Here is a 21049-nt window from a genome sequence, read left to right as displayed (position 1 = left end):
TAATTTACAGCATAATCACATAGACATACCGAGGTTAAGCAATGCTGAGCCTAGTCAGTACTATATGGGTGACCATTTGAAAATACAAGGTTCTGTATGTGTTTTCTGCTTACCTTGGCATTGTTTCCAATTGTACTGGACTTCGCCTTGCCACTGGAAACAATAGTGCCAATTCAAGAGCGGTGTAGTTTGAAATTGTGCAACATGTGCTTCACAATTACACCTGCGACCACCCTTACAAGAGATATCTATTGTCGCTCAAGACTGAATGAAGGCAATGATACCTTTCTCAACAAAATTAGTACATAAGTCAATTTAAGAGGTTTTATGGAATTTTGAACTCAACTTGTTGATGGCATATGGTAAGCTCCCTTTCTTAAATCCTAAATACTGAAATTTAGACAATGTTTACTCACCTGAATATAATGTCATTCTTTAACTATTTTCTGAATATGTAGAAAATTCTTACCTGGGGAAAAAAAAAAAAAAAAAAAAAAATCAAACGCTTTTATTTTTTTAATTTAAAATTTAGTAATGTTTACAATTGAAATAAAAATAAAATTAAAAACAAACAACAAAACACAAAAATAAACCAAAAAGTTTCTACAAATTTTTGTGATAAGGATGGATTCTTTGTATTCACAAAGTTTCAGCTAAAATAATCTCAGACGTTCTTTAGGCGCAATTTTTTTTTAACTTGTTTATCTTTATATCAAATTCGGAAACTTTTGGTTAAGTGTTTATGATCACCATTCTTTTTCATGTTCAAAAAACTCCTATTCTGAAAAGCAACTGATTCTAATGCTAATGTGCATGTCAGTCTGCTGATGCCAGTCTATTCTGTTATTCCATTAAACCAAGTAGAAAAGGTGAGCGTTTGTGAATTTAAGCTTTTAAGCTAATGTAGTAAGTATGTACTAAATGGCTGTATTTAAAAAGGTGAACAATTTTCCGGTAGCATGTGGATATGTATGGCTAGTAATAAACATACTCGTCATTTAATGAGGGTCAAACTGTTTGCTACTACCTATGTGGGATTATGTAATTGAAAGCGTGAGTCAAAGAGGATAAAACGTAACATTTATTAAATGTTGACAAAATGTACATATATTTGTACATATATATATATATATTTTTTACAAGAGAGTCACCACTTATCAAGGCGCAAATACCATTTGAGGAGAAGGGTTAATGAGTATTTTGTAGGCTGCTAAGACAAGCTGTAATGATCAGTAGTGAAGAAAATAGGATAGAATTTGATTATTTAAGAGCATAGCTCAACAATAACTTGTTTACATTGGACTTGAAAACAATCATGTTACAGTGAGCTGAAAAGCTGCCCCATGGTACAGAGTTCGAAAGACATGCAATTCTAAGAAAGAAACTCTGTTCATAGAATTTGCGTTAAGCTTTATGCACAGATAGACAATGAGGGAAATTTGATAGTGGCTGTAGCTTGACGAGTGTTTGTTGTAAATCTTTTTGCACACAAACCATTTGCCTGACAGCTAACACACTAGAGGAATAGTACTTTGGCCCAAAAAAATGCCTTGACAGCCCTGTTGGCATTCCCCAGGACCTTTGTGGCCTTCGGGCCAAGATCAAAGTGTAGTATCTGTTCCGGCAGATGCTGCAATCAAAGACCATTGCCCTTGCGGCAATCTTCTAGTCGATGTAGGGGCAACCCTACGTGGGCCAGCTGGCAAATCACTATCCAGCTCTCATTTCCCACCTCTCGGGAGCTGGTCCCCTTTTCCCTTCCCCTTCCCTCTCCACATTAAAAAACGGCCTTGTGCCTAATTTGCTGAGTGGGGAAGCACATAAATACAGCCCTGTTGGCATTCCCTGGTAGGGGCATCTCAAATGATTAGCAACAAACCTTTTTTCGAAGGGTGGGAAGACAAAACCTGGAAGGGTGGATGTTGTAGAACTGCACAAGACTATACCTCAACCAATCGAGAACAAGTAACCTCAACCATTGCCTAAACTTTAGTGGCTTTGCCCCCCCCCCAGCAAAAATTGAAACTACCACAGTAATCTTGAGAACAAATATCTGCACTGTATTTTGACGTTGTTCATTATCATTGTCGATCTTTTTTGCACAAAAGGCATTTGCATAAAACATAGCTGAAAGTACAATAAAATCTATGAAAGAATGAGTCAAAGCGAGATATATTGTGCATCAAAGGACCCTTATCAGGTACTTTACAAGAAGATAGGAGATTCATTAAATAAAGATTGAAAAAAGGACAAAAAAAAAAAAAAAAAAACAGGAACCTTCTCTTCCAAATCTCACACACCAAAAAAGGCTTGTTCAGAACAAAGTCAGAAGAGGGGGGTGCAGTTAAACAATCGACAACAAAATAAAGATCAAATGATTTTATTATGAAGAAAAATTTGCTGCAATCTGAGAAAAAAATGTTTCTTGTAATAAAACAAGCGTGGATATTTTATAAAATACAGCCATTTTGAATGAAAATGATACTTCAAAGTTTGGTGTGACAGACTGGCAATAATAATATTTCATAGTTTGGTGTGACAGACTGGCAATAATAATATTTCATAGTTTGGTGTGACAGACTGGCAATAATAATATTTCATAGTTTGGTGTGACAGACTGGCAATAATGATATTTCATAATTTTGCATAACAGACCAACGAATATACTTTTCCAAACTTAAGCATGCCATACAGACTGACAGAAAAAGCCTTTCCAAGAAAAGGAGGACGCATCTGAAACAAGATGTGTCCATTTACTCTTCATATTTAACTATGAAATATACAAGAGCCAAATACGTCATCAGATAGAGTACTGTTACTACATCTGGTGAGGAGTTGTCAAGAGTACCCGTTCGGTCTTGACAGGGTACAAAACCATTTTGGAAGCTTAGTATGCGAGAACCTCTTTGCCTCCCTACATCCGCTTTCCCACAGAAGAGAGTTTACGATTCTATCTCTGCGCTATCATTTTTTAAAATTTATTTTTTATTTTACATAGGAGTCATCACTTATCAAAGCCCAGAGGCCACTCGAGGATAAGGGTTAAAGAGTGTACAGTAGGATGGAATACTGTTGCCATATCTGGGCAGGAGCTGCTAGAAACAGCCTATCCTGCCTTGACAGAGTACAAAATAGACTTCGTGGCTTAGTGGGGGATGCCCTTTTCTCTACCCTGCAACCTCTCTCCCACAGAAGAGACGTTGTGAGCCTATCCTTGTTTTATCGTTATTTCCATGGCAGGCGCTCGTCTGAGCTCCAATCTCTGGTCCCCCCTCGCCAATCTTTCACGAATAACACCCGTCTAGCTGAATCCACTGTGAAAAATTTCCCCCCACTCTATATGTGCCTAAATCAAAATGCGGATTCCATGAACAAAGCTTCTTTCTTAGAACTGCACGCCTGTGGAACTCTGTTCCGTCTGCCTGCTTCCCACCGGACTACAAGTTGGATGTCTTCAAGTCCAATGTTACCAAATTCCTAATGAACCGCCCCCTTAAGTAAACACTTCATCAAATCTCCACACTAACGTAATGTACTTGCAATAACCCTTATCCCTGAGTGGCTTCCGGGCCTTGATAAGTGGTGATCACTGTGTAAAAAAAAAAAAAAAGTTAATGGGACAATATCGTAGTAATCGTTAGTAGTGGAAATTTGGTAAAATGGTATTACTTAAAGGGAACGGCTCATCAAGAATTTGTTTACATTGGACTTGACAACCATATTATAGTCAGCTGGAAAGCAGGCAAATGGAAGAGTTTTCATGGCAGTTGCCTGACTAAGATTCAATCTGTGGCTGCCCCCTGCAAAGTACTTATTAAGCTTGAACAAGTGTCAATAATCTTCCTCACTTTTTATATGTGCATAAAACTAAACGAAAATTCTATGAGCAAAGTTTCTTTGCTAGAACCTTCTTCTGAGGAACAAAATATTGTGGGGGCTGCTCCCCAACTGACTATAACAGTCTAATGTCAATTAGCTCATGTTGAGCTGTCCTCTTAAATAATCAAACCCTACCCAAGTTCCGCCTTTGCTGATCATCAGTGTTATAAATATGTGACACAATCATTGATACACTGGTTCTCCTTAGATCACCAAAGTTAAGCAATGTTGGGCCTGGTCAGCACCAGATGGGTGACCATTTGGGAATACCAGGTGTTGTGTATAAGAGGGCGTCGACACCTCTTTGCAAGAACTGCAAAAGCCTAATGTTGTCATTTCCCCCTGACAGAGATATGCATGCAACTGGAGACTGCTTATGAATTCCATATTCCCATGAAACTTCTTCCTCCGTAGGAAACCAGTTTAACTCTGTTCAATTAGTGTTGTTTCGGTATGGTACAGTACACAGTGTTGTCTCACCGGCCACCTGACACTCATTAACCCTCATCCTTGAATGGCCTTTGGTCCTTGCTAAGCGGTGACCCACCCCATTCCTTAGTAAAAAAAAAAAGATTCATAATTATTTGCTACAGCAGATGGATGGAACTCCTTAGAAAAATGTGTGCATGTAACAAAATAAAACATAAAAAAAAAAATTAAATCAGAGAAAATCTTATACCGTTGTTCTATCAAATTCGAATAAAGGGAATATCGCTTCATCACAAATAAATTCAAGATTTTGACATTTTTATGAAACCAATCAGTGCCAAGGAAAGATTACATGCCAAATAAATCTTGAATTCGTTTTTTTCTTTTTTTTTTTTTTTTTTTTTTTCCAAGTATAGATAGAGTAAAAGGAAGGTTTCACAATATAATGCCCTAAAAGAAAAAAAAAAAAAAAAAAGTAAAAGAAAGCATACTTCTCAACGCCAAAAAGACCAATGTCTATTTGTAGTAGACATTTACAATGCCTCCCCACGGGACAGAGTTAGACACCAGGGTCGTTTTTTAACGTGGAGAAAAGGTACAAAAATAAAAAATTGTCTCAGTCGTGAAGGATTTCTCCTCCACTGAAAGAGAACGAGAAATGGAAGTGACGCATCTGAAGAACAGATGGTATTTATTTGCTCCCCCACCGAGCAAATTAGGCACAAGGCCGATTTTTAATGCGAGGAGTGAAGAGGAAATGGGGACCAACTCCCCGGGGAGTAGAGGAGCTGGATAGTGACAATTGGTATGAAGGGTTGCCTCTACATTGACCAAGGTCTTATATGTGGGGTCGCCCCCACATATGGTCTTTGCTTGCAGTATCTGCCGGAACAGATGGTATTTATTTGCTCCCCCACCGAGCAAATTAGGCACAAGGCCAATTTTTAATGTGAGGAGTGAAGGGAGGGGAAAGGGAAAAAGGGGACCAGCTCCCGAGAGGTGGGAAATGGGAGCTGGTTAAAGGTCAGGTATGTGGGGTTGCCCCCACATCTGGTCTTTGCTTGCAGTATCTGCCGGAACAGATGGTATTTATTTGCTCCCCCACCGAGCAAATTAGGCACAAGGCCGATTTTTAATGTGAGGAGTGAAGGGAGGGGGAAGGGAAAAAGGGGACCAGCTCCCGGGAGGTGGGAAATGGGAGCCGGTTAATGGTCAGGCATGTGGGGCTGCCCCCACATCTGGTCCTTGCTAGTCAGAGCCAGTCACAGCCTGCAGCATCTGCCGGAACAGATGGTATTTATTTGCTCCCCCACCGAGCAAATTAGGCACAAGGCCAATTTTTAATGTGAGGAGTGAAGGGAAGGGGAAGGGAAAAGGGGACCAGCTCCCGAGAGGTGGGAAATGGGAGCTGGTTAAAGGTCAGGCATGTGGGGTTGCCCCCACATCTGGTCTTTGCTAGTCATAGCTAGTCATAGCTTGCAGTATCTGCCGGAACAGATGGTATTTATTTGCTCCCCCACTGAGCAAATTAGGCACAAGGCCGATTTTTAATGTGAGGAGTGAAGGGGAAATGGGGACCAACTCCCCGGGGAGTAGGGGAGTTTGATAGTGACAATTGGTATGAAGGGTTGCCCCTACATTGACCAAGGTCTTATATGTGAGGTTGCCCACACATATGGTCTTTGCATGCAGTATCTGCCGGAACAGATGGTATTTATTTGCTCCCCCACCGAGCAAATTAGGCACAAGGCCAATTTTTAATGTGAGGAGTGAAGGGAGGGGGAAGGGAAAAAGGGGACCAGCTCCCGAGAGGTGGGAAATGGGAGCTGGTTAAAGGTCAGGCATGTGGGGTTGCCCCCACATCTGGTCTTTGCTAGTCATAGCTAGTCATAGCTAGTCATAGCTTGCAGTATCTGCCGGAACAGATACTACACTTTGAGATATTAAATCTTTTATTCATGTTAAAAAAATACAGTAAAATTAACGGTGAACAAAAAACTTAGGCACATGGCCAACTCAAAAGGGGGGATTTTGGGGGTCGTTGGTCATCCTTGTCGCTCCAGAACTAAACAAAGTCAAAAGTTTCTCCCAGCTAGTATCTTCTTTCACCATAATACCGCATTCACCCTTTCATCTTGGGGGACGTCCTAGTAACTCCCAATTTTTAAAACATTTTTTATTGACGTGTAAAAACAAAAAAGATAACAATAAAATGGTAACAATAATTCATTTGTGTCGAGGGAGGGGGAAGAAAAAACAAAAGGTGATTAGTAGGACCCTCCCAACCCCCGATACTACACTTTGATCTTGGCAAAAAGGAGCTCAATTCACTTTATAGTATGAACACTGTATTTCCTCCCTATTCTGTAAGGTTATACTAGTGGCCGAAGGGATAATGTCGTTAGATGGAAGTCAAAGCCAACTTTAGTCAGGCGTTAGAACCGAGTGATTGATGATATAGATTTACCTAGCTACACAGATGAGTCTTATTGAGATGAAACATATGTACGCTGTTAATAAATAAAATTATATATATATATATATATAAATTTTATTTATGTAACGTATGGTGTAACAAATTGGAAAAAATAATTCTTTCAATTTCAAATTTTGTAATCATTTCTTATAAGCTGATGAGTTCTTTTTCTTCTAATGAGTTAAGGGCGGAATAAATTAAAAAATTAACATAGTAATTACATGCATGCTTATGTGTTATGAAACAGGTGCTGTCAAGAATTGCACATTTCAATGCACTTAAAGAAATAAGCAGTAAGATGGTCAACATCTTTAGTATATAAATTTTTGTCATTTATTTGTATATGCTCTGTAGTTACATTGAGCTTCATAAATTAAAGGATTGTTATAAATAAAAGGTGAAATATAATTTAATATTAAATAAACGCATTTTCCTATACACACACACACACACATTATATATATATATATATATATATATATATAAGTGATCGTGTGTGTGTACATTTCCCTACGCAATAACTCTGTCAATTTTTAGTCTACAGACTCGAAATTTGATATACCGGGTACTGAGATTTGGGAAAATCGATGTGATCGGCTTTTGGCCAGAAATTTGGCGATTAAGAGGTCAAAGTTCAACGATTTGACCTTTGAGAACTCTACCAAACTCCTCCAACAATTTTGGGTCTACGCACTTGGAATTTTAGATATAGCTTTCTTGGACATGGATCTACCTTAACTTCATTTGAGCCCAAAACAATAAATTTTAAGGGGTCATAATAGAGGTCAAAGTCAAAGTTAAAAAAAAATTGACCTCTGTGGTCTCTTCCAAATTACTCAGACAATTTCTGGTCTAAATATTTGAAATTTTACATAAAGGGTATTCAGAGATAGGGCAAGTTTTTTCATCAGTTTGGGTCGAAAATTTTTAGTTACCAATATATAAATGTATGTATGTATGTCTGTTTGCATGTCTGCCTTAAGCTTTCAATAGAGGCGACGGATTTTACCAAGATCAGTATCGTTTTAAAGTTCGACCTTTCATACAACAAATATCGAAAAATTGGCTAAAAACATTAATATCTTCCCCTTCAACTAGGCACTTTTCTACAGGGGGGGGGGTAACTTTTTTCGCCGATATTTTTGAAAGTTATCCTCTCCTTTAGATTGTCTAGCCTTAATTTTTACAAAAATGTCGCTTCCGGTTTGGCGGTGGTCGTAACAGCATAAACGTTAGGTTTTACCCCGTTCTTTTCCTCCTTTGCGGTACGGGTTCGAGCCTGCCTTTCTACTACCACTTTTTTTTTTTTTTTTGCTCAACATACACATCCAAGCACCCGGGCAACGCCTGGTTGAAATGTTAGTATATATATACAAACAAATGACAAAGGTCTATACAGTAGAACCCCGAGATACAGCATTAAAAATCAGTAACAAAATACAGTACATTATATAATACAGCTGTGTTTAATCAAATAACATTATAAATAACACCATAAGGCGGAGCAAATACCATAACCAGGGGCTGGAAAACATTGTATTCCGCATCGTAATCTGAAGAAAAAAAAACAAAAACAACAATGTATCCTAGAGCCACTATACTCCGGGGTTCTACTGTATTCCAAATTTCATGACGTTGACCATTTTACAAGTTATATCTCCCCTCTTTTGGAAATAGGGTACGATTATGAATATCTCCAGTATCAAATAACCCTTATACACTGTGAAATTTATTTTATGCATAAAAACCAAAGAGGGGAGATATAATATAGGAAAAATATTTGGAATCAACTCTCCTCTTGCTGTTATTTCAGATCATTTGAAACCATAGCAGCAAGTTTTAGTCTCTCCTCCATCAAGGCCAGAGGTTTTGGGGAAATATCAGATATTTTGTAATTCATCTGCAAAACTAGGAACACATGACTATGATTGAAACATTTTATGGCTGTAAAAAAAAAAGTGGCAAAAATAGGCTCTGGATGATGGATGATCCTCTTAATGTTTGACCTTAAGGGCAAATGTCACATAGCCCACTACGCAATTACAGTCATTAGCTTTCCAACGAGCCTTCATTTGTTAAATTCTGATCAATAGTCGCTGAGATTTTGAACTTATAAAATTGCCAAGAAAGGTGGTATATCTATGGATATACTTATACTGTTAGCCAAATTGAATATTGAAATGCTAATATCTTTGGTTCTATAGGACGAAACTACAGGAAAAATTGCAGGCTTTTTGAAGATTATATTATTCTATGGTTATAATTTTATGACAACTGGTAAAAAAGAACCCATATTTTCAAACCAATAAAATATGCCCACATTTGTATATATAGTGTCCTGTAGGCCAGCTTCAGTCTTGTTGATTCGGTTGTCTCCCCTGTGGCCTTGCCAGACCACTAATATATGTGTGTGTGTGTGTGTGTGTGTGTGTGTGTGTGTGTGTGTGTGTGTGTGTGTATACTTCAATACTATCTTTTCATGATAGAATCGAAGTTAGCAGCTAAAAAAGAAAATATGTCAGATGAAATCATATCAAATATTGAGGGGGATTGAGAAAGCAAGTAGTTAGTCAAGCTTAACCATCTGAAATGAATTCAAGAAAAATCCTAACTCTAAATCAAAGGTCTTTGTCATCAGAAATACTCTTATATAAAAGGAACTTTGTGCGCATGTGTGTGTGCAAGTTCGTTCCCTACGTACTCCTAACAGGTTGGGCCGATTTTTTAAAAAAATTCAAATAAATGTACTTTATGTACCTGGCAGTGTTCTTAGGTTTTGGAGAAGGATGTCTTCGGTAAGTATTAATAATCTATAATCAAAATAGTCCGATGAAAGTAACAAACAATTTCAACTAAAGTTAATGCCTTACGCAGCCTAACATCACAAATGCATTTGAGAAGGTTTATTACCGTACAAGCAGAAAGGCCCAGCATATAAAATCAACAGTAAATTATTTTATATGACAGGAGCATGTTCGAAATGAATGTTTCTGTTTACAGCACAATTTCACGATGATACTTAAGTTTTGCACTTAAGGTTTAATTGAAACTATTACCACCTCACAAATAAAAAGGCTCAACATAAAATTAACAGCAGGTTCTTTGATATGACAGGGGCACGTTCGAAATGCATATTTCTATTCAGGGCACAATTGAACCATGACGATTGACTTTTTTTTTTTATTTCAAACTTTAATTGAAGCCATTATGTAAAATAATTTTATAAAAACAGTAGGTTCTCTACAGTACAATGTGTATTACAATATATTGAGGAGTAAGACACTACAGGGAGGCATGTGAAGCTTCCTCCCGGTGCATCATGGTGAATCCCAAACTAGAGCAGACAGTATATCGATTTGATTGAAAAATGGACGATTTCATTGATTTCGATGACAAAATATGGGAGGGCGAAACATTTGTTGATTCTCATTCAATCCCATGTAACACCAAGGTCTCCCTTTTAGAAATTAACTAGCCTGGGTGCCTGGCGTTGCCCGGATGTTTGGAGGTATGTGTTGAGCAAAGAAAAAACAAATAAAATAAAAATGGTAGTAGGCAGGCAGGCTTGAACCCATACCTCGAAGGAAGAAAAGAACTTGAAAAAAAAAAAAAAGTGACGTCTTTGCTGTTGTGCCCATCACCAAACCGGAAGTGACGAAGGTTTAAATTAAGGCTAGACAATAGAAAAGAGGGGATAACTTTAAAAAATATTGGTGAAAAAAAAAAAAAAAAGAAAAAAAAAAAGCGATCCCTCCCTGTAGAAAAGTACCCAGTTGAGGGTGAAGGAGTTAATGTTTTTTGGCCAACTTTTTGATATTTGTCATCCAAAGGGTCGAGCTTCAAAATGATACCGCTCTCTTGAAAATCCGTCGCCTCTGTCGAAAGTTTTAGGCAGACATACAAACATATATACATTTACCAGACAGGTGAGATTTACATTATAGATAATTGCAAAAATAATTTGCAATTATATGAGTTTGCATGAATATTAGTGCAAACACTGGTGAAACAATTTTCTTTTTCTGTCTGTTGAACACAATACTGCAGGGCTGACGATAAAGTAATATAAAAATTATTTGAAACTAGTGGGGGGGGGGCTTTGTCCAGTCATAAAATATGCTTAAATATGATATTTCAATTTGTCCAGATCTCATATATATAATTATAGAGTCGTGATTTCAAAAGTAAAAAAAAAAAAACGTATTTAGGTGCCATCAACTAGATTCAAACCCAAAACTGGAGCATTCAAAGCTGGTAACGTTACCACTGTACCAACGTGGTATGCATATAAACCGATTAAAAATTAAAAATAATTTAACATGAATGTACAAAATGTCTAACGATTTTTTTTTTCCTTTTTGATCCTTTAAAAGCTATTTTAACCGGCTAAAGACCCATAAAAGAACAGTGTGTAAAAAAATTCAATCATTAGAGGCCAGTGTTGCTCTGCGACTTTTAGTTTCGGAGGAGATAGAGTTTGAAAATATGGAGACAGACATATAGCCGTTTGTCTATTAAATTATATGAAAAATAAACCATGTCAAGATATCAAAACTTATAGCATGTTACTTACATCAAATATTTTTTTATAGACATAATCTTTCTGTTTCATTTTACTTCCATCAAAGTTCTCAGAAATCAAGGAGCCCCCTTTCCAGGGGCTAACACTTGATCTCTATATGAGACACACAGGCATTCGAATGTTCCATTAAAGTTCTCCTTTAAATCTCAAACACTGAATGAGTAAAGAAGTTTGGAACATAATTTGCATCTCCCTGATTGATCATTTAAATATGTTATAGTATGTATGTCTTGTGGTCTATTGGTCTTACTGGATTGCAGGACAATGTTTCATCTTGTCTGGTGGAGTATCCAGCTTAGTGTTTTCATTTGAGGTAACATCACCAGAAGGAGGTACACAATTCCTCGTATAAGCCAGTGTTGGGTAACTATATCGAGGGGGGGGGGTTATTTGGGATACGGATATTATATTGCATTTACGGATATTATATTGCATTTACGAATACTATATTGTATTTATGAATACTATATTGACAAGTATTTACTTTTAGAGGGAAATATCTTCATGCCGGGTTGTCTGGTGGAGTATCAAGCTTCATACTGTCATTTGAGGTAACATCACTTAGAAACGGTGCACCATTCCTTGTAAAAACCAGCCATACTGAAGAGATCTTATTTGAACTGCGAATACTATGCAATTTTAAATATTTCATTAAGATTGGAAAAGTTTCCACATGTCAGGTTGTCCCAACAAACCCCTATAAAGAGAGACCTCAGATACTCGAGGATAGTGTCCAGTAAGCATTCTGAAATGCAAAATATTGTGTATTTGTAGGTTAATAAACGAATGAGAAAAAATAACAAAATCAACTGTTAAACAGCAGAGTCGCCTCCCCTGTTTATTTTATGATATTTTTATGTATTTAATATGTATTTTTTATGATTAAGTATGTGCAATGAAAACTCAAAAACGAGACAGGAAAGATGCCAGGATTTAACTCCTAAAATTAACCTTCAAATATCGTTGGAGCTTGTTTGTTTTTTAAATAAGTTCGTTAACTTATGAGAAAAAAAAAAAAGTAGTTGTGTAAAAATAGAGAGGATACTAGTGAATCTATTTGTCTATGGAATGAAGAGTGGGTTATTTCCTTTACTAGAATAGATAAATCGCTTGATATGACATGCAAAAAAAAACAAAAAAAACTCAGCAACGAGACAGAAAAAGGGTGATCTTAAAATACCCTCAAAACTTTTTTTTTTTTTTTTTTTTTAACTCTTTTCCAACAGGTTAGACACAAGGTCATGTGTAGGTTTGATGAAAGTGTTTTTGTGGAACGAAGTGGATTCGAACTTGGTGCACCTTTAGTTGGTGTCATTAACTACTTAGCCACTGTCTTTTGTCACCAAAATGTCATCAGAGTTCCAAGTTTATGCATACAAAAATTGTACCCAGTTAAAATCATGTAAAAGATAGGCCATATTATTATGAACTTTATTCTTATAAACAAAAATAAGTTCATTGCCTTATACAAAAAACATGTAGTTTTTCATTTCTGAGGGGGAAATAGAGAGAAGACTCGTAAATCTACTTGCGCATGAAGTGGGGAGAAGATTACTCCATTTACCTATTACAGATAAACCGTTTGGCCTTGATTTCACTACATCACTATACAGGAATATCCAATCTAACTATGTGTAATAAACAGATTAATTGTAAATTATACAAATATATATATATATATATATATATATATATATATATATATATATATATATATTTTTAGATACTGCAACTGAAATACAAATTTTGAGCATTCCATTTGCAAGCCAATAACACTGATGACAAAGAAAGAAATCAATACTGTTAACTTTACACCACCACAAATGAAAATCGATTTTTGCCTTGTATAGAAATCTATTCTTTTTATTTGTACGATCATTTACAGCAAGGCTAAAATTGCCACTCGAGTACAATGGGTTAGAAACTGCATGACAAAAGAACTTTGAGATAATATTTGATGTGAGAGTTGAAGGAGGCAAAATCGTAAATTTGGGAATATACATATATATATATATATATATATTTTAGCAGGCCACTCGGCATTGCCCGGTCATAAAATACACTTCAATATGATATTTTGATTAATACAGATTTCATATTTTTTATTATACTAGCGGAGATGCTGGCGTCGCCCAGGTGTTTTGGATGGTTCGTTGATTGGTTGGTTGGTTGTTTTTGTTTTACGGCATATCAACCCTTTTTTGGGTTATTTAATGACGAATCCAAAGATTATGAAGAAAAATTTTTTTAATCGAATATATTTGTTGTTTTCACATTGGTTTCTATTCTACCCATAGTTGGGACCCTAACAGGTACTACCACTCCGGGTCAGAGTGGACCTGGGAGCAATGGTAATTAAAGGGTGGCTCCACACTCCCCAAAGCCCACAAGCTGAGGCCTCACAACTGGATATAGTTTAAGGTCATATCCAGGACGGCCATTGAGGGACTTTTACCCTCTGCAGGAGGGGGGGGGGCAGTCAGCGTATTCTAATGCCCCACCGACAGGGCCGGGTGTTCTGGAGGTGTAAAAGAAAAAAAAAAGTTTGGGTAGGAAGGTAGGCTTGAACCCGAAGCTTTGGCGTGAAGGTGGAAAAGAAAGGGGGGGGAACGGCATCTTACTCACTCGACCACGAAAGGAGAGGAATGAAAAGCGTTTTAATTTAACGATTATAAACTTGACAGGTGCGTGAATTTAATGACGTCAAACATCACGCCATAGAGGGAATGAAATCCTGCAGTTAACTTTTGCTGCGAGGCAGTTTTTTGGTTTTGTTTCCCCAACTTTGGCTGTGCAGTAGTTTTTGTTTCCTTAAGATGCCTTTTATATATATACTAGCGAGGGGTACCCGGCGTTGCCCGGGTGTTTTTCGGGGTATGTGAAAAAAACCCGAAAATGTGAAAAAAAAAAAAAAAACAGGTGTCCGTGAAAAAAAAACGAAGCCTTCACGACGCGCAGTTGGAAAATAGTAAAGTGTTAAAAAAAACAGGTGCGCGTTTTTCATTGACGTGACCGCGATAGGTATTCAGCAGTAAGCATTTTGTGCGGGACAGTTTTGAATGAGGTGAATAAATTGGTTTGTTTGTTTTTAAAAACCTGCTCCCTGTTTATTAGGAGCGAAATGAAAGCTACAGTCTGATATGACGAGTCGACATTGAACAAACGTTACTTAGCTCTCTTGAAACAACTGGCTTTCGGCCTGTGATCAGAGTTAAGTTTCGCTTTTTTTTATACCGAAAACCGAATGTAACGCGTGCCGATGTGGGAAATGTGGAATAATTAACGTTTGAAAGTCAATAAAATTAAATAGACAGGCGATTTCCGTGGATAACTCTGAGATATTACAATTTATAGATGATATAAAAAGGTTTAAGTTGTGAACCGAGCAAGCGCTTCTCTGAAAGAAGCCTTTTGTGGACATCGAGGAAAAGCGTACATACATACATACATTTTCGCTTTTATATATATATATATATAGATATATATATATATATAGACTTTATTGGACCTTATATAGTAATGATTTAAAAATTATTTAAAAAAATGACTCCTGCGCCACCACCAAGAAACGTTTAGCATACGATTTACTGTTTCCTTTGATGTTAATGCTTGACCTAATGTTTGCTGCAAGGCTAAAAATTATAACATGCTATTACGCTACACATGCATACTCGTAATGCCATCGTTCAACCTTCATCTGGCAAATTTCAATTTTTCACACCGATTTTCCCTGGCTAATGGGTTCGAATATCTTATATATTAAGTTTCATGTCTGCAGACCAAAAACTGACAGAGGAGTTTGGTAGGCAAGATTTTTCAAACAAATACATATACGCATAAATAAATATATATATAGAAAGAGGTTTGTGTTTACCTTTGTATACAAATATTATGCAAGTATAAATCATGTAGAATATCTGCGTGAATATAATTACATGTAATAGTTAACAAAAGATGATCATCCCATAAGAAACCCGCAAAAAAAAAAAAAAAAAAAAAAAAAAAAAAAAAAAACTAATAGGGAATTGATTAAAATGAATGTTTAAGAGAATATGCAAATTAGCTAGATCTTTTGCTAGTGAATGCAATTCCACAAACCATATATAAGAAAATTCTATTTTCTTTTTACATAAATAGGAAAATGTACACACAGACACGTTCACTTTTATAGATAGATTAAACAAAAATATATACGTATACATAAACATATATGGAAACAATTTTGTGTTTAATGTAAACGTTTTACACAAATATTATGCAAGTATAAATCATGTAGAATATCTGCATGAATATAATTACTAAAGATGATCATCCCATAAGAAAACTGAAAATATTAATAGGGAATTAATTAAAATGAATGTTTAAAAGAATATGCAAATTAGCTAGATCTTTTGCTAGTGAATGCAATTCCACGATACATTTATGACAAAGTTGTATTTTTATTTAAATAAATACAAAAAAGGGGTTTTAATATGAATATCAATACACACACGCACAAAACAAAAAAATTTATAGAAATATAGATTTAAAAAAAAATTTTTTTCTTTTTTTTTTTTACAAAGGAGTCATCACTTATCAAGGCCTAAAATCCACTCCAGGATAAGGGTTAAGAAGTGAAATAACAGGATAGTGATTGGTCATAGCGGAAATTAGTTAGAATTTGATTATTTAAGAGCACAGCTTAACAAAAATTTGTTTGCATTGGACTTCAAAACTTGAAAGCAGATAGAGTTCCACAGACAGGTAGTTCTCAGGAAAGAAACTTTTTCCTGGAATTTGCATTTAGATTTAGGCACACTAAGGGAAATTGTGGATAGTGGCTGTGGCTAGACAAGCGTTTGTTGTGAACATTTTGTAGGGTGGCGGCATAGAGTAAAACTCAGTCGAGCACCTGTCATAAAAATCATGATAGAGCAGAGATAAACTTGTAATATCTCATTATGAGAAAGAGGTTGTAAGGAGGAGAAAAGAGCATTGCCCACTAGATTTCGAAGCCAGTTCGGAACCCTGTCAGTGCAAGAAAGGGTGCTCAGAATAGCTCTTTCTCAGTACTCCATAGAAAGAGAATTCAATCGCTAAGGAGACTGTAAAATTAGTCCATTGGCCAGCGGGGTCGACTGTGCACCTTCCCCCACCCACCCATCATAAGTGGTATCGTTGTAAAGCTTGGGATGTCTAGATTAAGAAAAAATATGTAAACGTTAAAAAAAATTGGGATGCACTGTTTGTTTTTAGCATGTAATCTACCCTACCATTAAAATTGCCTTCGATGCTTAAAAAAGATCAATGAAATGTTGTCCTATTGCCTTCATATCTATACTCATTCTAATTGATCCTGGAATGACATTTTTATATATCAAATGAAAGCTTACCTCATGCCTTTGTATTTGCATATAACCATTTTAGAGTGCGATTTAATCTTATATTGCTAATAAGTGATGAAAAAAATATGCTATCCAAAAAAAAATGTCAAAAGTAACACATCAATCATCTCCACTGTCAGAGTCTGGAAAGCAATTTGTATGTTCATTATCTTCATCAGAAGCCTCAACTTCCTGAGAATCACTTTGAATCTGTATCATCATCCATTAACCTGTCTGTATCATCTCCTGGAAGAATATCTCCTTCAAACCAGACTGATTTCAGCATCCATCCATCCATCCGTCCATCCATAGCCCTTGCATCCCTGGAGGGGCATAGGCCATCTACAACTTTTGCAGATGTTTTTGTAGCGAAGAGTTCTTTTTACAGAGTGAGGGTGCTGGCCCCACGCCCAACCTTCCCAGAAGGTACATACAGAGCCTAACCTTCCCAAATGGTCACCCATCTGGTACTGGCCAGGCTCAACGTTGCTTAACTTTGGTGATCTGGCGAGAACCGGTGTGTCAACGTGATTGTGCCGTACAGGATTTCAGCTTCCCACTACCATTAACTTTCCAGCCATGGTCATCAGTGGGACGAGGAATTAAGGGTTGGGCAATATTTGCTCATTTCCAAATGGCCGCTGCATTGTTAATATGTTGGGCATGTTGAAGCAAAACTGATGCACAAGGAAGTAAATGTTCGAAGGCAATTTTGACGGTAGGGTAGATTACATGCTAAAAACTAACAGTGCATCCGAAATTTTTTAATGTTTACATATTTTTTTCTTAATCTAGACATCCCAAGCTTTTCAACGATACCACTTATGATGGGTTATGGAGGCGTGCATGATCGACCCCACTGGCCCATAGACAATCAAACTGTTTTTGAATAACCGGCCAGCACACGGATATGTTGATGTATTAAATAAATAAGTGATGTTAATATTCAAAGTACCAGGATCGTTCCAAAAGTAAAACCTCTGTTTTGTTTTTTTTACTAAAAAAGTTGAAGAGCTATGAAGACGGGAGTGGTACCATTAAAATGAGCGACCTTTTGTGTTCCAGAATTTTTTTTTTTCTACATAGTCACGACTATTCTCAATATAATTTCGCCAGGAATTCAATGACATGTCCATGATAAATGGTGCGTTCTTGCAGTCTCACACTGTCAATATCTGCAAAAGAGATGAAACTTGGAGATCGGAATCAGTCATCATAACAATGCAATTTGCAATCCCCCTTGATCCATTTGGACGGAATTTTTTTTTTTTTTTTTTTAATTTTTTTTTTACATGGGAGTCACCACTTATCAAGGTCTGGAAGCCACTCGAGGATAAGGGTTATTGCATGTACAGTAGTCAATGGGATAATATAGTAATCGTTAGTAATGGAGATTTGATAAATTGTCTTCAGGGGGCGGTTTATCAGGAATGTGTTTATGTTGGACTTGAAGACATCTAAGTTGTAGTCAGGTGGGAAACAGGCAAACAGAAGAGAGTTCCAGAGGCGTGCACTTCTAAGAAATAAGTTTTGTTCATGGAATCTACGTTTTGGTTTTGGCACAGAAAAAGAATGGGGAAAATTATTAAGTGGTTTCAGCTAGATGCGTGTTTTACGTGAAAGATTGGCGAGGGGAACCAGAGATTGGAGCTCAGACGAGCACTTGCCATGGGAGTAATGATAAAACAAAGACAGGCTCGCAATGACTCTTCTGTGAGAGAGAGGTTGCAGGGAAGAGAAAAGGGCATCCCCCATTAGGCCACAAAGTCTATTTTGTACTCTATCAAGGCAGGATAGGCTGTTTTTAGCAGCTCCTGCCCAGATGTGGCAACAGTACTCCATCCTTGGACGTACTTGGCTCTCATACAGATAAAGAATTGCATCAGCAGTGAGATATCTTCTGGAGCGGTAGAAAGATTCTACCATTTTTTCCAGTGACCTTGGCAATAGACTTCATGTACGTGTTCTATTTCAGGTTAGGAGTAAAGGTCAATCCCAGAAGCTTATCAAAACATGGAACATCCCCTAGACGAGAGCTATCCATTTCAATTGATGCAAAAAAAAAAAAATAGGAGATATTACTTTTTGAATGCCCTTGTATATTGTAATTATGGAAAGAATATAACGGCTGAGAATTACCATTTCTAGCTAAGAATGTGTTTAGCAGAAACAGTGACGCGTGAAAATCAGTCTCTGCTATATTACATTCTCGTTAAAGGCTCTGTTGACTATTTCTATACTTTTGGACAAAAAAAAAAAACATTTTGTTTTGTGTATTAAATTGTTAGGTGAAAGTACATAATTAACATATAGGGTCCCAACACGTTGTAGACTCTGTTGTAAAGAACATAAAGGAAGAGGAAAGAAATTCAACTTCCTGCTTCAATTTTTAATAAAGGACCTTTATTCCTCTTCCTTCCACCACGCATGACTTATCGTCCCCGCTGTGACGTCACTCACATGTCTCTAATGTGACTATGATCCTTGGTCTTTGCACATACTCTTCTTTTTTATAATATTTTTCTCTTTCCTTGCTCTGACGTCACTTTGCACACAGCTTGGTCATTTGCATTTGCATACAGCTGCCATATGCACTCTGTTGCAATATTAAGAATAACATTATTTAGCATTCCTATTTACTTGTCTCCCCCCGAGTGCAGAGTTAAGGTCGATTGTAAAAGGAGGGAAAAATCCAGCTCCCCTTAAAAGGGGCACTCTGGATATTAAAAAAAATAAAAAAATTGTCTCAGTCATGAAGGATTTCTCCTCCACTGAGCGAAGACAGAAAAGATGAAATGTAGCATTAGAACAGATACTACACACTGATCTTGGCCTGAAGAAACACATAATCTGGTATTTAGTTGAAACAAAATATACTGAAAATAAAACCAAATACAAGAAATAAGGAGTGTGGTTATACGCCAGTCTGACTGCCAAGTATGCAAAACTGTCGTGAGATACATTCTTCCAGTCTTTATAGTGCAAGCAAAGGTTCATCGTTATCCGTAAGGTGGGCACCACAACAAATATATCGGTAGCCTGGTAAGACCATGTTACATGATAAGGGCTGTCCCCTTTTCATGTAAGTATAAAAATGGAGAATTTAGTTTAAAATGAAAATGAAATAGCATAGGCGGAATTCGAACCTCGTAATCTAGGTGTAGAAATAGATTACGTGTGAGAATTTAAAAATGTAAAACAAACATTTGTTTAGAATATAGATTAATATTTCAAGGAAAGAATGCGAACTCTCAAGTTTGTTATGAAATTTTAAATTGAAAGAATGCAGTTTATAAGATAATGTTTTTAACATACTGAATATAGGTTAAAATTCCTTTTGTAGAAATAAGAAAAGTTTTGGACACGTATGTCCATAACACGTGAAAGAAGGCACATGTTTTAACATGTGTATGACGTCACGGAAAATAGAAAGTTCTAGGAATAGAGAAAAAACTTTAGAGTTAGTCAGTCAGTGAAGAAACTCGGAGAGAGACAGTCACTCGTCTAGGAAGCGAGACGTCACTTCAAGGAAAAATGTGAGACTTTGAATTCTTGGTGATGGAACGGCCGGTCGTGACGAAATAAACCATCAAGTGTTTTTTGTAAAGCTCGTCTTGTCTAGTGATTCTTACAGAAATGTAAAGTCCAATTGTATTATATATTTGTGTTATATGTCTTTACATACACGTCTCAACATCATCATGTCTACACAATGTCCGAACTGTCTGAATACTATGTCCTCACTCAAAGAGCTTTCTTCTTCTTCCATTCAACACAATTAAGGAATGACTTTTAATATATAAGAATCTCACCTAACAGGAACAATCTCTCTAAGTCTCTCGTACAACAACTTATACAACTTCTCTCTCTCTCTCTGAGTCTTACAACATCCCTCACTGTAATAAGACTCTTTCTAAGCTTCTCTCACTAAGACTCTTTTAATGAAACCCCTATATAACAACCACAGGGGACACAATCGAAGCAGCAAAACTGAAGCTGGCCTGCAGGACACTATATATATACAAATGTACGCAAATTTGGGCACATTTCTTTTATTTTCTCATAAGAGTATACGTTACAGATCTGTTTCATTAGAAATCTTTAACAAACAGTAAAAATATGTTATCACTGTAGCAAACTCTTCAAACAATTCTAGGGGGGGGGGGCATATTCAAACAATTTTTACAAGTCACAAACAGTCAAAACATACTTCTGATGTCGAGAATGTAATTCTCATTATTGGTAAGGTCTCCATCTTTATCTATATACAAATATATTTTAAGCACCCCCCCCCCCTCTTTAGGTAGGGCACTGTCGTAA

At 36.7% G+C, this 21049-nt stretch overlaps 1 protein-coding gene across 9 annotated transcripts in view; it reads right to left on the bottom strand.

Annotated features, from left to right (window-relative positions):
• The window catches only part of LOC145296077 (uncharacterized), a 500956-nt gene that overhangs the window by 125639 nt on the left and 354268 nt on the right, over positions 1 to 21049 (bottom strand). For 5 of the 9 annotated variants that reach the window (XM_080142206.1, XM_080142209.1, XM_080142211.1 and 2 more), the window contains one exon: positions 417 to 469. The exons of the other annotated variants lie outside the window; for them this stretch is intronic. The gene's annotated coding sequence lies outside the window, so the exon portion shown is untranslated. The remainder of the gene's footprint in view (positions 1 to 416; positions 470 to 21049) is intronic. 9 annotated transcript variants of the gene reach the window in all.

Source organism: Euprymna scolopes, chromosome 16, assembly GCF_053919585.1.
Source record: "Euprymna scolopes isolate OS-2025 chromosome 16, ASM5391958v1, whole genome shotgun sequence".
Lineage (NCBI taxonomy): Eukaryota > Metazoa > Mollusca > Cephalopoda > Sepiida > Sepiolidae > Euprymna > Euprymna scolopes.
Note: the sequence above shows the minus strand (reverse complement) of the source record. Positions and strands in the feature narration are given on the sequence as shown.